At 37.4% G+C, this 11,089-nt stretch overlaps 1 protein-coding gene across 1 annotated transcript in view; it reads left to right on the forward strand.

Annotated features, from left to right (window-relative positions):
• DEPDC1 (DEP domain containing 1) overlaps nucleotides 1-7,891 on the forward strand; it is a 33,326-nt gene extending 25,435 nt beyond the window's left edge. The window contains exon 13 of the mRNA XM_029229247.1: nucleotides 7,772-7,891. The gene's annotated coding sequence lies outside the window, so the exon portion shown is untranslated. The remainder of the gene's footprint in view (nucleotides 1-7,771) is intronic.
• Nucleotides 7,892-11,089: the final 3,198 nt, after the last annotated feature.

Here is an 11,089-nt window from a genome sequence, read left to right on the forward strand (position 1 = left end):
CTTTGATCAGAAAGGAACCAAAACAAAATTGTGACCAACTGGTGAGTCTTATTAAACTATTTTTTAGTCATGAAACACAGCTTCTGATTGTACATACTGGTTGAAAATACCTGGTCTAATATAATGAGAAAATTTGATGAGGAAGGAAAGCATTAATATCGTCAGAAGCAATATCCTTGAATATGTGAAAGCATACAGGACCCATTACACAAATAGAAGGCTTATTAACCTTTGGCTGGAGCATGGACAGATACCGTTGTATCAGAAAAAAAGGGCAGAGTCTTTAATTTCAAATATTGATGGGTTGATTTGATGTTGAGTGCTTATAAAAAGTATCTTCTAATTGCTTTTGCCTTCTCAGGAAATAAGAATCAGAGTCAACCCTTGAGAGTAAAGCATGGTGGGGAAGATATTGCAAGTTTGAAGGGAGAGGGTGTGAAATAGTAAATCTGTGGCAATGCACAGGGAATTGTAGTTCTGGTCCCAGAAGTTATTGCCACCAATCATTCCCAACAGCTTCTGCTAATTGTTGTCGTTTAGTGATCCACTCTTCTCATATACTGTCTAGTTATCTAGCACTCAGTAGTGGAAAGTATCAATACAAGGAATTTCCTACTGGCTAGCTTCTGTCCTTGGAAAATGTAAATTCTGAGTTTCCTCATCCATAAAATATGAATAATAACATCTACCTAACTGGGTTGTTAAGATAATTTAAAGCAGCAATATATTTAAATCTTGACCTTAGCAAGCCCAAGCTCAATTTCTAAGTCCTTTCCTCTGATAATGAGTTTAATAAGATTTCTGCTGATTAAAACTCCTTCCCTTCCAAATCTCTGTCCTCATATCTCACAATATATTTTCTTTTCTATTCTATCAGTGGTGATATTTTTTACCCCATCTTTGGAAGAATTAAAAATAGATCCAGAATTTTATATCCTGGCAGCCTGTGTATCTCTCCCAAAGATATATCTCCTTTTGATTTTGAAGGTAAAGCACATATGTGTATATGTATATGCATGTGGTGTTATTGTTGAAATGAAACTTCTAGGAGAGAAAGGATTGCTGGTTTTAATATTAAACTCTAAATTTAAAGAAATAAAGTTAGTTCACTGGAATAAACTTAATAGTTCTAAATACAATAAAGTATAGCAACTAAGAATCTTTTGTTATCTCAGAATTAGCTTTTGTATTAACTAAGAATCTTATTTTCTAAGAACTGGGGGAAAAGATGTACAGAGTAGCTGTTTTTAACTCTCCTGAAAACCTCTCAGAATGTGTACTGAGGGAACACAGAATGTATAAGACATTTGAAAGTAGTTTTGACTTTTTGCTCATTGTAAAAACAATTTTTATATCATCATTAGTTGGTCTCTAACTTATCCTTCCATAAGCAAGTAGAAAACCAAAGTATATGCAACAACTGTTTCTAGGCATCGAACTACAGGTAATAAAAGACTGATTCCTGAGAAAAGGAAAACAAAGGAGGTAAGTCCTATGATTGTCCCCAGATTACTGCCTACAGGCAGTTGGCAGGCCACAGTGCAGGGAGGGGCAGCCAAAATAAAGCCCAGTGTCTCACTGCATTAAGGAGCTAGAGATCAGAGTTCAGGATGACTGAGAGAGATATTTAAAAAAAAAAGAAGAAGAAAAGAAAAAAACCCTTCAGAGATCTGCAGTGGTCTAAAGGTTTTGCTGAGTACTAATTGGCATGGAGCACAGTGAAGTAAGTCAGTTGAGTACTAAAAAAAAAAAAAAAAACTAGCCAAGGAAAGAATGAGAACAGACTGGAAAGCAGTAAACCAAACAATCTCTGTACCTCATGGATCTGGGAATAATTCATATTCCCATCAGCCAAAATATAGAGAACTTCTAATACTTGGGACATTGGGTAGCATCTTCAGAAGAGTTGTGCTTCAGTAGTGAGGCCAAATTCGCCCTAGAATAAAAACTGCTATAAATTCACCCTAATAAATCTTAAAAACAGCCTGAAAATGTTCAAATTGCTCCTCAAGTAACTTCCTGTATGCCAGAACAAAGTTCAATACTTTAAAGAAATACAACAAAATCCAGCACTTAACAGTGTAAAACTCACAATGTCCAGCATCCAATCAAAAATTACCAGACATACAAAGAAACAGAAAAAAATATATAATCCATAACCAGGGGGAAAAGCGATCAATAGAAACATACCCAGAAGTGACAGATAATGAAATTAGAGACACTTTAACAGTTATTATAAACATTATAAATATTTTCTAGGATATAAAGAAAATCAGGAATATAGTGATAGAAATGAAAGATATAAAAAAGATTCAAAGAGAAATTCTGGAGGTTAAAAATACAATACCCAAAATGAAAAATACATGGAATGAAATTAAGAGCCAATTAGACACAGCAGAAGATTCATGAACTTGAAAACAGCAATAGGAACTACCCAAAATAAAGTACAAAGGAAACAAAACTGAAAAAGACAAAGAACAGAGTCTCAGTGATCTATGTGAAAATAACCGAGTAACATGTGGATTGGAGTCTATGAGAGAAGAAAATGAGAAATGAGAGAAGAAAGAAAAAGGGAGGGCATAAAAGTTATTGACCAAAAATAATGGCTGAAGTTTTTCTAAATGTGACAAAGACCATAAACCCACAGAAGCTCAAGTAACCCCCCCAAAAAAAAACATAAATTTGCAACAAGGCACACATAATTAAGTTGCTGAAAACTAGTGATAAAGAGGAAGATCTTAAAAGCAGAGAAAAAGCAGTTTATACAGAGGAACAAAAATAAGAATTATAGACTTCTTTTAAAAAACTGCAAACCAGAAGACAAGTGATATTGTTTTAGATTTGTTTTCTTGGCTAAGAATTGGTGCCAATTCACCACTAATAAAAATTTTGGCAGGGACTGTCAGTACTCTACCAACCACTAGTGATAGTCTCCTCATTACAAGCCAGCCATTGATTGATCCAGATCCAAAATTCTATTTTAGTCAGCGTCCTAAGACTAGTCTTAGTTCTGCCTAAGGTCATGTTACCCATAATATTGAGACAAATGTTTGTGTACTGGATGGTACACTTAGGAGCAATACTTGAAGTGCTGCAGGGGATGGGGCAAAAGAAAAAGTTGAACTACCACAGAATTGTAACAGAGGCCTCAACTGATCCGGTGAACAGGCTGTGGAGCTGGGGTGGGCCTTCAGAATTGTCCACAATAGAGAAAAGGAGCTGGGCCTTTGTACCTTCATGTAAACCAGTCACTGAATATGGGCTGATTCGGGAGGAAGTGTAACCTTGGGTGAAGCAGTTCCCTTCAGCCAAGCACAGTTCCTAAAGAGGAGTGCAGCCAATATTCCTGACAGCTGGGAAATGAATGAGTGTGCACTGAGGGGTTCTATGGAGAACACCTCATATTCACTGCAAAGGATCCCTAGCATTAAAACGAACAAACTAGAAAAGGGATTGTGTTACTATGAGAGAGATTATGAGAATTGATGTTTGGGGATTATTTTTTACTTTATTATTTGTTGATTTATTAAAAAGTAATGTCTGTTTATTATAGGTGATTTGGAAATGAAAAAGTTTAAATCACCTATAATCTTATCAACCACATAAAACCCTGTGAAATCTTGGAGTATTCTGTGTCTCAAAAACTCAAAAGAAAGTGGCTCTCTTTTTTTCTAAAGCTTATATGATTGACTAGGATTAGAGATTAGCAATAATTTTTCTTAAAAGTTCATGGTGAAGCTAAAAATACAGTGAAAAGACCTATATTCTTATTCATTATGTACAGGATCTTAGACTTTTGTATTTTGGGGTTTTGATCAGCTTTCTGATTTATATCCTGGAAGTTCTAAAGACTGCATCCATCTTTAGATTTAGCAGTTTCAACCTGTCTCCTCACAATAAAGTGACCTGATTTGTCAGGCAGTACTTTATGCTAAAGCAAAGAGTCCAAATGTCTTTCTCTTCCCCAGCTTAATATTCATGTATCCCCTCCACTCAGATTTATGTTCCACCTATTGCTAGGCTGTAGGGCTATTAAGCATTGCTATTAAGTTCATTAAACAGAAAATTAAATTTCAACATCAAATCATAAATTGGAAGGAATTACACAATTTATAAATCACAGATGTTGGTGGAAGTTTAACTTTTGTAATCAGTGTTATATAATTCCTAAAATGACTGTGTATTTATTTTTTAAAAAAACTATTAGTAAATTAGATTTGGATGACTTATGGGCAGCAGTGCCATCTGCAGGCCTCCTCTGTTGTAGTTCTTTTTAGTCTGATGTTCTCTTTAAAAGGGATTTGACTCCACTGAATATTTATGGCTTTATAATGTCAAGTACAAAATGGTATTAATCACAGACTGCAGAAGGGTGAACTTATAGGTACAGATCCTCATTAGGGATTTTTAAACCACTGAGCTAATATCAACTGTCATATCCATATTTATAATTCAGATATTAAACATAATGTGTAAGATCTAGAATATATATAGAATGAGTGTGGGTATTGGAATCAGGCAGAACTGAGTTCTAATTGTGTTTATATTAGTTGTCAGCTGTGTGATATTAAAAAATTTACTTCTCTGAGATGCAGGTTTTTTATTAGTAAAATGGGGATAATACTTCCTTCATGACATCTTTGAGAGCTCAAAATAGATAAAATGTATAAAGTACCTAGCACAAATGTGCATACAATATACCTCCAATTGATAATAGTTCCCTTTCCCTTAAAATTAAAACAAAACAAAAATCTCAAGACCATTTATTGCCTTTGTACACAGTGCATTTGAGAGTTATAAAATATATCATTACCTTTTTGGATAAAGTGGAGTTTGAAGGAACAGTTTTACTGGGATACTTATTATCCATCCTGTCCTGTATGTCTTTTCATTCTTATGTCTTTTAAAATTTAAATGTAGATATATGTTAGAAGCTGCATAGAGTATTTCTGCGAGGTATTTACAAGAAATGATAAACAGTGATTGCTGAATTTTGGGGATATGAAGGAGTCTTATTTTTTTAATGTGTATACCCTTGGAACTGTTTTAATTTCTATCATGTACAACATTGCTTTTTCCAAACTAAAACAGTAATAAATATAAATATTTGGAAAAGGAAAATGTCTGAGATTATCCTTGTATTAAAAATGAATCATAGCGACTTCCCTGGCATTCCAGTGGTTAAGACTCCACCCTCCCAATACAGTGGGCACGAGTTTGATCCCTGGTTGGGGAGCTAAGATCCCACATGCTGCAAGGCACAGCTAAAAAAAAAAGAAGAATGATAATTTGGTCTCCTCACCCCCACCTCCAAAAATCTTTGCTTCTAAATGAAACAAGACAGAAAGGAGAAGGCTAACCTGAGCAATTCAGATTTTGAATAAACTTTCTCTGAAATTGTAATATTGATACATACTTTCAAGGGAACCTGTATACAATTTTCTTCAAAATTGATAAGAATAGAATGAACTGCCTAAGATCTCTCCTCTCAGGAAGCAGAGGCTGACATATTATCCAACTGCTAGCTCTGTGATTATGTAGTAGACTATGATTTGAATCACCTGACACGCATGCTTCCAGCTGAGGTTGAGCAAGATGAGGCTCTAACTTCTTGTTTTAGCTCTCATGCTATGAACAAATGTCCTCTTTGCAGTCTATGTAGTGCCGTGTTTTTCTTATTTTTGTGGTTTTTATAGGTGATTGCACTGTTTAAATTGAACCCCAAGCATAGTGCTGAAGTGCTGCCTTTTATTCCTAAGCATAAGCATAACAAGGTGGTGATGTTCCTGACAAGCAAATGTATGTGTTAGATACGCTTCACTCAGGCATGAGTTACAGTGCTGTTGGCTGTGAGTTAAATGTTAATGAATTAACAATACATATTAAATAATGTGGTTTTGAACAGAAACATACATAAAACAAGGTTATAGATTAGTCAGTTCCTGAAAATGTTATGACCAAAGGCTCGAAAGAACCTAACCCTGTAATTCCCCTAGGAGCAACGGTTCAGGATTTGCTATTTCAGTGTTTGTGGCGACTTTATAGAAACATCACTGCAAAAAATGAGAATCAATTGTATTGCCATATGTGTACAAAAGAGTGGAGGTATCATGGCTGACCTTTTATTTCTCCTATAAATTTCTGTATTTTCCAAATTTATTCTCATGAACATACGCTAATTTTATTACAAGGAATAAAATTTTTCAAAATATATACATTCTTAGAGACAGTTTGATATAAGTAAAACACATTGATTAGCAGTCAGATGTGGATTTGAGTTACTGCTCTGCCATTTAATAGCTATGTAACTTTGGAAAAGTTGTTTAACTTTTCACAGCCTATATCCCCATCTATAAAACAGATAGTATTATGTAACTTGGGAAGTTATTCTGAGGATTAGGAACAATGTATCTAAGTTGTCTAGCTCAATATCTGGTATAGGATGGAACTCAAAAAAATGTAACTACTAATATTAACTCCAAAAAATGTAACTATTAATATTAACTCTCTCCTAGGACTAAACTACAGAAGCCCGAGCCTCAGAGACTTACAGGTTTTTAGAAAATCATGATTTTTCATGCCAGTTGTTATCCCCATTAACATGCACAAATTTTATAGATTCAGTGCTTCAGTTTCTCTATACTTATTCTTGTTCCATCAACTGTTTGTTGAGTATCCACAGTGTGCTGGAACTCTTCTAGTGGGGAATAAAACAGACAAGGTCTCTGCTGTCTGGTGTGTTAAATCATGTAATTTAGGCCTTTGTAGAAGAACTTTAATGACTTTGACCTCCACTGATGTATCTCATCGAATACCCGGATTTGGGGGCTCTGACAATTAACCCTAAAATACACATATTCTGGAAATTGCTTCCTTTTTTAATCAAATCCATCAGATATTTGCTCAGGTATTTTTAATCCCTAAACTGTTCAATATGTGTGGCATTATAAGGCTTGATTTTCCTTCTAACAATACTTAGATCAAACTTTATTGCACCTGCTCCTTTTTTTTTTTTTGAGAGTTCATAATATCTCCTTTCTCTCTCTACCAATCTGGGGAGATTAAAGTTGCCGAACATTTACACTAGGTTAGTTTGAGATGGTGAATAGAATCTGACTATTATACAAATTTAGAAAGTTTCTAAAATGGAAGCTCTATTTCAAAAATCAGTTTTTGAGAATAACTGAATCCACATCTCAGACAAATTTAATAAGGATGATTTAACTTGGGCATAATTCATAACAGAAGTTATGCTTCTAAATAAACTACACAAATGGGAGTTCTATTTGGCCTCCCATACACAAAGAGGTAGCAGTGTATGTCTGTGTCTCTTTGCCCTCAGTCATGATCTGCTAGCTGTGTTGTCCTTTTCCTTAGTATAAGGTGATGGAATGTCATTACCTGTGTTCCCATGCATGTGTTTTCCAAGAGGCTGGCAAAATCCGTCCATGTGTGGTCCAGTGTCCCATTGTGTCCATCACTAGTACAGCTTAGCTGACCTCACCCATGTGCTGCTGCCCTTTTGCATTTTTCTATTTTATCTTGTCTCTGCTCTTATGTTGCATTCAGCTTTTCTCTTCTGCACACTGCAATGTCCTCTCTGTGCATCCTCTTTTCATCTGCTTCAGCTCTCAACCATGTGGGAGAGACCGTTTACCTTTGGGAAATGATTTTGTCACCGGAAAAACCAACCCCTTCCCCAAGTGCTTATTTTCTAACACACTCTGGATCTTGGAAACAGGAAACAGTAAGTAGTTTTTCTTCATTCCAGAACATCCTGGGCCATAGCTGCACAGCAGAGATCAAAGCAGGCACACATCAAAAGCACCCCAACCGAGAGGAGCAGCCCTGAAGCTTCAGTGCCTCCAGCTCTTATTATCATCACTGCCTGTGAGTCATGTATATCTCATCTTTCCCCTGTCTGCTATTCCTTTTCTAGGCTCAGCAAAGAAAGCTGCTCTTTACCAAACTTTCTTAACAACTCAAGATAAAAACTCCTTCAATTTTCCCCTCCCTCCTTCCTCTCATAATTATTATAGTTAAACAATTTCAGTGATACTCATTTATTTGACATTTCTTAAGCTCTTATTGTGTGCCAAGTACTATGCTGAGTGATGAGGCTAGAAAAAATGAATGCTACACTCCCTACTCTCAAGGAGCTTTCAACTAATGGAACAAGGCAAACAACACATAAACAGATAGTTCTAATATAGTGTAATCAAATCCACAGTAGAGGCAGGCAAAGGTCTTTTGCTAGTAAATGGAAGGGGCACCATTTCACTGGTAAGGTGATGTATTGGATGAGGGTTTTGCCAGGCAGAGGGTTAATGGATGTAGGGACGGGGTATGGGAGGGCTAGGGTAGTGTAGACAGAGGCAAATCACAGGGGGTAAGATATAACAGATGTGTTCTTGAGGGAAGGGTAATAGAAGCAGATCAGGATTGCTGAGCTATGTATTTGAGGCGGGGAGATACTGCTGGGAAGAACATCGTAAAACTTTCATTTTTTTTCCCCTTTTATTCTGTTCTGCAGCAGTGATTTCCACCAGTCTGTCTTCCAGCTCACTTATTTGTTCTGCCTCGTTTATTCTGCTATTGATTCCTTCTAGTGTATTTTTCATTTCAGTTACTGTATTGTTCATCTCTGTTTGTTTGTTCTTTAAATCTTCTAGCTCTTCGGTAAACATCTTTTTGTATCTTCTAGGTCTGTGCCTCCATTCTTTTTCCGAGATCTTGGATCATCTTTACTATCATTACTCTGAATTCTTTTTCAGGTGAATTGCCTACCTCCACTTCACTTAGTTGTTCTTCTGGAGTTTTATCTTGTTCCTACATCTGGAACATATTTCTGTGCCATCTCATTTTGTCTAACTTTCTGTCTTTGTGGTCTCTGTTCCACAGGCTGTAGGATTGCTTTTGCTGTCTGCCCTCTGGTGGGTGAGGTTGGTGCAGGGGCTTGTGCAGGCTTCCCGGTGGGAGGGACTGGTGCCTGCCCACTGGTGGGTAGAGCTGGGTCTTGTCTCTCTGGTGGGCAGGGCTGTGTCAGGGGGTGTGTTTAGAGGCTGCTGTAGGCTCAGGACACATTAGGCAGCCTGTCTGCTGATGCTTGGGGCTGTGTTCCCACCCTATTGGCCTGAGGCGTCCCAGCACTGGAACCTGCAGGCAGTTGGGTAGGGCCAGGTCTTAGTGCCAAAATGGCAACCTCCAGGAGAGCTCATGCTGATGAATATTCCCGGGGGACTCCACCACCAGTGTCCTTGCCCCAACAGTGAGTCAGAACTGACCCTCACCTCCCCAGGAGACTCTACAAGACCCAGAGGTAAGTCTGGCCCAGGCTTCTATGGAGTCACTACTTTGCCATAGGTCCCAGTGCACATGAAACCTTGTGTGCACCCTCCAAGTGTGAGGTCTCTGTTTCCCCCAGTCCTGTGGAGCTTCTGCACTCAAGCCCTGCTGGCCTGCAAAGCCAAATGCTCTGGGGGCTCCTCCTCCCAATACCAGGCCCCCAGCTGGGGAGCCTGACGTGGGGCTCAGAACTCTCACTCCTGTGGGAGAAACTCCACAATATAATTCTTTTCCACTTTGTGGGTCGCCCACCCAGCAGGTATGGGATTTGATTACATCACAGAAGCGCCCCTCCTACCATCTCATTGTGACTTCTTTGTATTTGGATGTAGATTATCTTTTTTGGTAGGTTCCAGTCTTTTTTGTTGATGGTTGTTCAGCTGTTATTTGTTATTTAAGTATTTTCATGAGAGGAGGGAAGCTCAAGTCCTTCTACTTTGCCATCTTGTATCCTTCCTGAACATCATAAAAATTTATCTGACACACATTCAAGAACGTGGACTTTATTCTATAAAGGTGAACTTTACTAAAATGTGACTTCTTGTGTTAGGTTGAATAAGAGGCCCCCAGATAAGTTCATGTCCTAATGCCAAAACCTGAGATTATAATGCCTTATATGATAAATATATATATATATATACTTTGCAAATGTGATTGAAATAAGGATCTTGGGATAGAGGGATTACCCTGGATTATCTGAATCATCTGTGTAAACCCAATATAATCACAAAGGTCCTTATAAAAGAAGATAGGAAGATCAGAGACAGAGAGAGATGTGAACATGGAATGGAAGCAGAAGACAGAAAAAATGCTGTGCTGCTGGCTTCAAGATACAGGAAGACACCACAAGCCAATGAATATAGGTGGCCTCTAAAAGCTGGAAAGGTCAAGGAAACATTCTCTGCTAGAGGCTTCAGAAGAAAAGCAACTCTGTGAAACTAGTTTAGGCTTCTGACCTCCAGAAACATAAGACAATAAGTTTGTGTTCTTTAGTCACTAAGTATGTGGTAATTAACAGCAGGAAATTAATATGCTCCTTGAGAGCAGAAGTTTTTGGTTTATTGCTGCTCTATCATCTTGAACAGTCCCAGAATAACTTTCAGAGAAGAAAAAGAAATAAAAGGAATCCAAATTGGAAAAGAAGTAAAACTGTCACTGTTTGCAGACGACATGATACTATACATAGAAAATCCTAAAGATGCTATCAGAAAACTACTAGAGCTCATCAATGTATTTGGTAAAGTTGCAGGATACAAAATTAACACACAGAAATCTCTTACATTCTTGTACACTAAGAATGAAAGATCAGAAAGAGAAATTAAGGAAACAATCCCATTTACCATCACATCAAAAAGAGTAAAATGCCTAGGAATAAACCTACTGAAGGAGGTGAAAGACCTGTACTCAGAAAACTATAAGATACTGATGAAAGAAATAAAAGATGACACAAACAGATGGGGAGATATACCATGTTCTTGGATTGGAAGAATCAATATTGTGGAAATGAGGGGAGATGAAGGAATCAGGCTCCCTGACTTCAGACTATACTACAAAGCTACAGTCATCAAAAAAGTATGATACTGGCACAAAAACGGAAATATTGAGCAATGGAACAGGATAGAAAGTCTAGAGATAAACACACACACCTGTGGTCACCTAATCTATGACAAAGGGGGCAAGACTATACAATGGAGAAAAGAAAGTCTCTTCAATAAGTGGTGCTGGGAAAACTGGATAGCTAAAT

Source organism: Monodon monoceros, unplaced genomic scaffold, assembly GCF_005190385.1.
Source record: "Monodon monoceros isolate NGI ecotype Baffin Bay Population unplaced genomic scaffold, NGI_Narwhal_1 Super_Scaffold_18, whole genome shotgun sequence".
NCBI classification, from domain to species: Eukaryota; Metazoa; Chordata; class Mammalia; order Artiodactyla; family Monodontidae; genus Monodon; species Monodon monoceros.